The sequence below is a fragment of the Phalaenopsis equestris genome, unplaced genomic scaffold, assembly GCF_001263595.1.
Source record: "Phalaenopsis equestris unplaced genomic scaffold, ASM126359v1 Scaffold000061, whole genome shotgun sequence".
Classification (NCBI taxonomy): Eukaryota; Viridiplantae; Streptophyta; class Magnoliopsida; order Asparagales; family Orchidaceae; genus Phalaenopsis; species Phalaenopsis equestris.
The window spans coordinates 493,437-502,697 of NW_018164503.1; the positions used below are offsets into that span (position 1 = coordinate 493,437).

General features: G+C 34.7%; 1 protein-coding gene across 2 annotated transcripts in view; it reads left to right on the forward strand.

Annotated features, from left to right (window-relative positions):
- The window catches only part of LOC110019551 (protein SPIRAL1-like 2), a 14,843-nt gene that overhangs the window by 848 nt on the left and 4,734 nt on the right, over positions 1 to 9,261 (forward strand). The window lies entirely within an intron of this gene.

The window sequence follows — 9,261 nt, forward strand, 5'->3', positions numbered from 1 at the left end:
ATATATAGCCCTGGAGTATAATATGTAATTACAGAATTACCCATGTGTCGTACTGCGCGGCATTGCCTCCGCAACCCCAACCCACAAAACGAAACTCCTCCGATTGGACCGATTCTTCCTCTCCGCTCCACTGGCTCTTTCTGTTCCGCTCCAACATGTGTCCCTCATTTGGTACATGTGACATACCTAACATAAAGGGTATTTTTGTAACATATACATAAATGCAAGCTTTGGCTGTTGGAGATTATATTATTCATTTAATAATGTAATCATACAAATGATATGATTCTTCATGCAGGCTGCAACATGGGCTCGTGTCTCTCAAGCAGTATAAGACTTAGACATATTTTCAGAGTGGTTGAATTAGAACTTGTATAGTACTCTATGCCTCACAGTTAGTTTTATAAGTTTTATAATTCTTCAGTTTTCTTTTAATTATTTTATTTATTTATTTTGAGGTGTACCTGACATTGTGAGAGTTTGTTATTGTTGCTCCCCAACCATAAAACATCAAGAAGAAGTATTATTATTATTGATATGTCATGAACAAAATTTTTATCATCATGCATGAATCTCAAAGTAATACGTTGAGTAAAAAACATTCAAACTTCAATTAAGAGTTAATGGAGCTTTAAATTCTATAAAATTATAGTCAAACTGACCGGCTCGATGAGAGGAATCCAATTATGTAAAAATTAGTCAAATTCGAGTAAAATTAAGCTCAAATCAAGTCATTAAATCGCTTGTGAAAGTTTTCTAGAGACATTTGGAATGTCAAACGGATGTTGAATCCAACGAGTTTATAGTTAAATCGAGCGTGTTGACAAGACTAATCCAACAACCCCAAGATCGCTCAATTTTGGCATCGTTAAAACACTCAAAATTCCGTTAAATAATGATGTCTCATCAAAGATAACTATTCATACCGTCTGGTCAAAGTTAATATTTCTGTATTAATTGCACTTTAAAATTTATAAATAGAGTTTTATCTCTCTCATGAAAGAGGAGGAGGAGAGATTGCAACCTGAGAAAAGAACTTGTAGCAATGAGAATGAGTTGAAGTTCAACATTAATTTTGTAGACGTCGACTATCGACGACCGTCGTCGACCACAACCGACTACTGTCGATCATCACCTGTCGGCTGCTGTTGATCGCTGTTGGTCGCCGCCCGTTTATTGCAACAAGTTTATCTTTACATAAACGTTGTAACTTGGAAGATCTTATAACACTTTCCTGCCTGGGGAACAAATGGTTGCAACTGTAATCGTCATTTCATAGTGAAATTCTTCAGCTAAGCCAGACCCCGTAGTTTTTCCACTACAAGGTTTCTACATAAAAACTTCTATTGTAACTATTATTTATTTTCTCTCTTCTGAACGTGAGTTGAATCGTTGTGACACGCTAAGACGATAATACACTAATCTACTACTGCAAATTTTTCGACATGCATCAATTATTATTATTATTATTATTATTATGGTGAGTCGGAAAATTTGCGACGGGAAAGTAGTATATTAATGTATTAGCATTACATGAAGATACAAAAGGCGACAGACACACAATTGAAAAAAAATAATTGTATCAGGAAATGCCGAGATTTTTTATATGAAAAAAATTATTGGAGAAAAAATCATGTGGTCTTGTCTAGTCAAAGTAATCCAATATGTACTTGTAAATATATGTAAACGTTTATCCTCAATTAGAGATTATATAATTATAAAGTTGATAATCACATATGTATAACAATATTTTAGTTATAATAGTCATAATTGATGGTGAGGCCTGCAATGCTCTATGGCGTTGAATGTTGGCCTTTACAAGAGACCCATAATACTAAGTTAAGTGTTGCCAAGATGAGAATGATTAGGTGGATGAGTGGCTTTAGACTTAGAGACAAAATGCAAAATGAATATATCTATGATAGGGTTGGTGTAGCTCCAGTGACAGACAAAATTAGAGACAGTCGTATTAGATGATTTGGTCACATTAAACATCGATCATCTGATGATCTGATTAGGAGAGTAGATGGTTTAGATTTAACTTATGTTAAGAAAGGCAAAGATAGACCTAGGAAGAGTTGGGTGTATTGTATAAAAAGTTGTCTTAGTTTATTAGAATTAAATGAAAATATGACACTGAATATGACGCAATGGAGAAAAAGGATTCATGTAGCCAACCCCACTTAGTAGGATTAAGGTTTTGTTATTGACAACATAATTGGGCTACAACAAATATAAATAATTGACTACAAATGACGTAGTTAGCTGCCACAAAGATAGTAGTCGGTAATAAAGATTGTAGTATGTGGTTTCAATAACAACAGTTGGGTATATAGATCATATATAGAAGCTGTAAGAATAGTTTTTGGCCACAAAGGATGCATCTAGTTGCTAGAAAGGCAGTACTCAACTATGAAGACTGCAGTAGGTGGCCGCAATTGTGTCAATTGATCGCAGAGTTGTAGTTGAAAATTTTCATAGCAGTGGTTAGCCACAAAGGTCATAATTAATGGTTAAAATGGTAGTAGTTGGCCACAAAGATCTTAGTCTGACTACAACGCTTGTAAGCAGAGGGGTAGCCAAAGGTCGGTGGTCATTAGTGGTAGGAGATGATGACCGAAAGTGGTTGTTGGTGGCTATAAATTAGTGAATTGAGGCTACAAAGATTGGTGGTGGTTCATAGTGTATTCAATACAAGTTTTATACATACCAACAATATTTGGAATAAAACAGTTGCAAATAGGCGTCATCGTCGACCAGTGATCAATGGTCACAAATGATAAGCGATGATGGTTGATATTGGACGACAGTGATTGACGGGTGGTGATCGGCATTGTTTGAAAGCTATAGAGGTCGGCAATTATTGTTGGGTTTTTAATACAAATGTTAGATGCAACATTCAAATTTAGAATACAATGGTTGTAAGCAGCGGTTTTCAGTGATTGGTGGTTGGGACGGTAGCTGGTGATTATCGGTGATGATCGATGATGGTCGACAGACGATGCTCAAAAGGTGTCGACGGCTACGGAAGCCAAAAGTAATCATCGGGTCTTCTCTCTATGCCAGGTGCTAGAATTCATCTTCTTCCTCTTCTTCCTCCCCTTAAATGAAGAGAATGGGCTTATATATAGCCTTTTAGGGAGTCATATTTTAGTCTTATGGCGTATAATTTTCCTAACCACTCGGTTGATCGGTTCTTATTGATCACCCTTAATCACAAAATAATTTTCTTAATGATATTAATGTCTAAATGAACTCATAATTTAGCTATCTTGAGCTCGTTGGATGCATCTCTTCAAGACGCTCGATTTGACAATAAATATGTTAATTTTGGAACTCATTTGGCCATTCAAATGATGATCCGAAGTTTCAAATTGTGTTTTCGCAGTTTGGTAAGAGCATGATTGGAGCCAGATTGAAATAAGTTTGATCAGCTTATCTAGACAGTCGGGGAGACCACAGGGGGGACACTCTGTATAGGTTGTAGTGATGAGTTGCAATAATATTCGTAAGTCTTAGAAGTTAGAGTTGGGAGATTTATCAGTTATGGACGACGTAGGTCATAGTGGTCAGTTGCAATAAGGTCCATTGGTCATAGCGCTCGGAGTTGGGAGCTACTTGAGTTATGAACCAAATAATCATAATGGTGAACCCCAATAACATTCGTAGGCCTTAGGGCATGAGTTGAGAGTTACATGAACGGTGGTTCATGTAGGTTGCAGTTGACCACATAGAATGCAAAGGTGAGCAACAATAATGTTTGTAGATTACAGTGATCAGAGAGTTTTGAATCACGTAGGCTGTAATTGGTCGCATATGTTGTAATGGCAAGCTATGATAATGTTCGTAGGTTGGAGTTGGGAGCCGCATAAGTTGTGAACCATATAGGTTATAGTTGATTGCATATGGTGTAGTGGTGAGTTGTAATAATGTTCGTATGCTATAGAGGTCAGTGTTAGGAGTTTCTTGTTCTATGTAAGCATTAGTTGGTCACATTGGCCGTAGCGGAGAGTTACAATGAGAGAATTTCAGGAGTCAAAATAAAATTATAGTACTATGATTACAACGATGTAAGCAGTTATTACGCGAATTTTTCGTCAGATCCTAGATACAACGTTATTTATGATCCTAAATTGGGGATACGTTGTTACACTGTATGTGGGGTGCATTGTTACAAAGTCTTAGGGGTTCGTCATTAAATCATATTTGGAGTGTGTTATTACAACGTCTACATGGTGCATTGTTACCCTGTTTTCGAGTGCATGATTATATCATCTTCGGGTGCGTCGATGCACAGTGTTCAAAATGATGCACTACTTCGTTATTCCATGGTGTACATCGTGGCTTCGTGAGGGGCTTCATTGCAATAAACAAGGGCAACCAAAGAAGATTAATGATGGCCGACAAACGGTGGTCGACAATGGTCAGTTGCTACAAAGGTTGGAAGTGTTCTAGAATTCAAATCTATAATGACTCTGAGATTCTATTCCTTCTCTTCCTGATTCAGCTCTCCATCTCCATCTTTCTCCAACCCCCCTTTCATGAAGAGAGTATAACTCTTTTTATTGAATTTTGGAGTGAAATCTTCTATAAATAAGACAAGAATCTAAACCATTTTATCTGACAGACCAAGGCGATTCCTCGGACCGGATGAATTTTATGAACATTTAAACACCTTAAGAATGTGATAATTGAATGGTCATAGGCTCGTTGGATTCATTTCATCGAGATCATAATTTTGGTGTCATTATGGTCATCTCGTTCAGTCGGTCAGTTTAGTTGTAAGTTTATTGAAGTTCTATCGTATTTTTTATTAGAGTTTAAATCTTTTTTGTTAAAAATAATATCTTAAAATTTGTGTCAAATGATAAATTTGTTGATGGGTGTTGTCGCCTCAGCATTTATATTTCTATGGGCCTTATTTCAAGTTTAATGTTACTCTAAAATCTTTTACATGAGTGCCCTCAAACTACTGTTAAAAAGTGCACAAAGGCCCTTATCAATCAAACTTATTGCAGCACATAAATTCATTGTAATACTTTGATGTTAATTTTATAAATAAATAAAATTGTAAGTGTCAACTAATGTCATTAGACGCAATTTTCAAAAATCAAAGCATATAAATATTTTAATTAAGAATTGTTTTCATTATATCTATGGATCTTCTAAAATGTTTAATTAACCATTTACAAACCCAAATTATTTAATTTATCGACTCAGCGTCGCCGGACGAACTGGCCTTTACAAGTCGAAGCCAATTAAGCTCAACCGATCACGTCAGAGAGCACCCGAGTGATGTGCTTCTATATATAAAATACCTAGAATATCTTGTATAGCCCTAATTAAAGCAAAGGTAGAAAGGTAATATCACTATATTATAGCATCTTCTCTAATAATTAATGAGATCATTTTATGAGAATAAAATATAAATAAATACCGTAATAAAGTTCATTATGGTTCTGTCATCTCTCTCTCATTTCTTATACTCTGTTATTTGGGCTGTGAATCACAAATAGATATGTCCCTTATTATAATTTCAAATGAATTTTATATGTAGAATCAAAACGTGATACGAGTTAACTTCATGTTAGTCCCATTCTATGGGCTTTTTCGTTCAAGTATCGACCCATAATAATTGGGCCTGATAAAGCCCATTAAAAATTTTCGTTTCCCCTTCTCTTTTCAACGTTTGGCCTGTAAAAAACTTTGCATATATTTTATATTGAATTAAATAGCTATTTAAATTGAGATTTAAAGTTAATTTGATTTGATAAGATTTGAATATTTTAAGTTTTGTTTTATTAAAAAATACATTTTATTTGTAAGTAGAAGCATAGTTGAGTTTGGCCCAACGTAGACTTCGAACTCATGTACTTATATATTATGAAGGGTGAGTCTAAATAGTAATATGTGTGATTTGAATCAGCGATCTCATTGTGAAAAACTAAGAACTCAACAATTATGTTGTTGTGCTGCTCGTAAATGCGCAAAGCGAATATATTTTCTCCAATAACTTATACCATAATAAATTTTATAATCATTATTTTATTTGGGGAAGTGATAACATTGCATTATCATGAAATTAAATTTTATGAGTATAATAAGGGTATGTCAAAATGTTTATTTGAGGTGGTTGTATATGTTTAAGAAATATGGTTATGAAGTTGTGTGGGAGAAAACAACTTCTTATGATCTGTTTGGAGATGTTGTTAAAGAATAAACTGATGTTAAAAAGACTGTAGTGGCTATTGCAGAAAATGAAAAATTGAAATGTCAGACCGTAATTTTCTAACATTAACCGTTGTCAGCTGCAGCTTTTGAAAAACGCAGACAAAAATGCAGTTTTGTCAAACAAAAAAACTGTGGAGTAACACCACACCGCCGCTCCAAATGCACCATTAGAAAGTTGTGGTGATAATAATAAATAAATATTTTTTTCAAAAAATCCGACACCAGCTTTCTTACAGACACCCCATTTTCCTCTTGGAGGATTTGTAATAGTAGAACTTATATCAATAATTTTAAATTTTAGATAATATTATTTGTCATTTTTAAATAATCTTAATTAATAGCCCTATGCGACTTTTTCAAATTCAACGAGCCAAGCAGCCGGCGACGGCGAGCTGCATTCATCGTGTGGCGCACGACTTATGCGGCCCGCGCCATCTTGGCTTTATGAGGAAATATGAACGGCTGAAATGCGCTAACATTCTAATCGGACGGTTTAAACATTTCTACATGTATGCTGAAATATTTATCCTATGCGACAACATCGGCCGGCCTATATGGGCCGGGCCCGCATCCAGCCTTTAACGATGAATTAAGGAGAGATATTTAATGAGTCAAAAGTCTTTAGGCATTTAGTGGTTCTCCATATGTCTTTCATTCAATATATTAAAATAAATTTATTTATTTATTTGTCCCATTAACCTACCTTTAGCAATAGAACTCATTTAATACCAAATATCTGCCTTAAAATTAAGGGCATTTAAGTAAATATCACTCAATTTCTATGTATTTATATACTAAGAGCTAAACTTTATTTTACTTTATTTTTTTTAGTATTTTTATCACATATCATTCATATCACAAAAAATATCATTACTATAACTTTTAAAATGTGAAATGCACATTTTATGCATATGTATTTATGTTTTAGATATATAAATACATATGAATTAAGTGATAGAAAGAGTTGAGAGAACTAGGAATTGTTTGCTCGTGCCTCATACCATAACTTCATATTTATACATATGTTGTATATTTTTAGGAATGGGTATGTATATGCGAAGCTTGAACGCTTTTTTTTATGAGATTATAGTCCACCTGACTTCTTATTCTTTTATGTTGAGTGATTCTGTAATTGTACTTTGTAAGTGTTCAATCTTTATTATGCATTTGAAATGTCTAGATACTAGCACGATTAGGTTCTTTATGATAAAATATATGTTATAAAAACTACTATTAAAAGAGTTATATTAATACAATTTAAGATTAAAAATTACATGATTTTAAAACTAGCACTTTTATTTTCTTATCTTTACTTTCTTGCATGGCCTTTAAGCTAATTTTAAAACGATCATAAAATGTATGAATATATCCCTCTTGCATATTAATAGAATCTCCACAATCAAGATGTCTTAGATAATTGTATACATGTTGCATAACTCGAGGAAGGCATTCATGCATTCCATTTTGCCTAGCCTAAAAGACGTTTTATACAATTAAGTGGTTGTCTAGTGCAGTATAGGGTGTTAGAGTCACTCTCTATTCAAACAAGATTGTAAGTCATATGTGGGGCAACTTGTTTTGCAACTAAGTTGTCCATTTTTCTTTCTTTATGTATAGGTTTCTTGTCCAAGCCCTTGCAAGGTATAGTCCATATTTAACATTTTTGGTCCTTGTATAGTCTTTAAGTAATTAGTAGTTCATTTCCTTTTACTTCATACATACATGATCACTTCGGATGATGCAACAAATGAGTTGTTGAGGAAGTGATTCTCATATCGGTTGGGTCTACTACCTTCATAACTTAGTAAATATGTGGTCCTAATAGTTTGAGAAGGTTAGGCCCATCAAGCCCGGGCCAGACTATCTCTACCGACTTAGGTTTTCCTTCGACTCATATATTGATCTACACATTTTGGCATAATCATTTTTTTTTCAAGTCTTTTTTAGGCGCGTACCATATGCTCTCTTAGCTCGGCGGTGTATAACCGCCAGGTTACAATAATTTATCCTCTGCCTGGTAGCTCAGCTCTGCTCTGATGACTAAAGGATTTCCCCCTATTAGGACAGCAAAAATTCTCTTTGGTTGCCTATTTCAGGACTATTTTGAACAAATATAACACATTTTATCATGAGTTTTCTAAATATTTCTCATGATGTAATTAACCATAAGGATACACCTTAGCGGGAGGTCTCTTGAACCAAAAACAAAATAAATTTGATTTTGTATTTTTATTTGGTTATGAAGAACTTTATATAAAATGTTTCTCGTATATCTTCTCGAGTCAAATATGATCTGCTTTAAATTGAACCGCTGATAATTTTTCAATATAAATATCTTTGTAGCTATTTTATTTTTTTTTTAATTTATTCTTAGTTTTGACCCACCTTCAATATATCCTCTTTTTAAGCAAGGGTTAACTAGAAAGGGGGATCTGAAGAAGATGGATGCTAAGGATGTTCTCTTGGCTAGAACAGAAACAGAGTGTGAATAAAATATTGCAAATTTATTGGGGATTGAGATTAACGCACCTGTTAGGTGTTGTATTTGGTTTATTTAGTTATTTGTTCATAGTTTATCTATTCAACCAACTTGATTTTACAATTTTGATCAGATTCATTGTTTCTTCTATGGAACAACCTGCAGGGTTTGCAAGCTTATGTCATTCATGTACTTTCTTTTGCCCACAACATGTCGGTAGCATACTTCAGGGGTTTGGGTGTTGGCTGAGCGTTGGTGCAATACAATGGTGGTCCTACGACGACAATTTGGTAACTATGGTATTGATTGGGCGATGTTGTTATAATGATGGTGGCTCGATAATGACGATGGCGATCAAATAATTTTGGTCCAACGACGGCGATTCAATGACTGCAACAACGACTAGATGACCACAGTCTTGTGGAGATGGTCAGACGATAGTGGCCTGACAACAGCAATCTGACAATGTTAGTTAATGGTGGCGGCGGCAGAGCGACGGTGTTTTCATGGTAACAACTAGGCAATAGGGCTCCCAACTACACTTTTAGCGG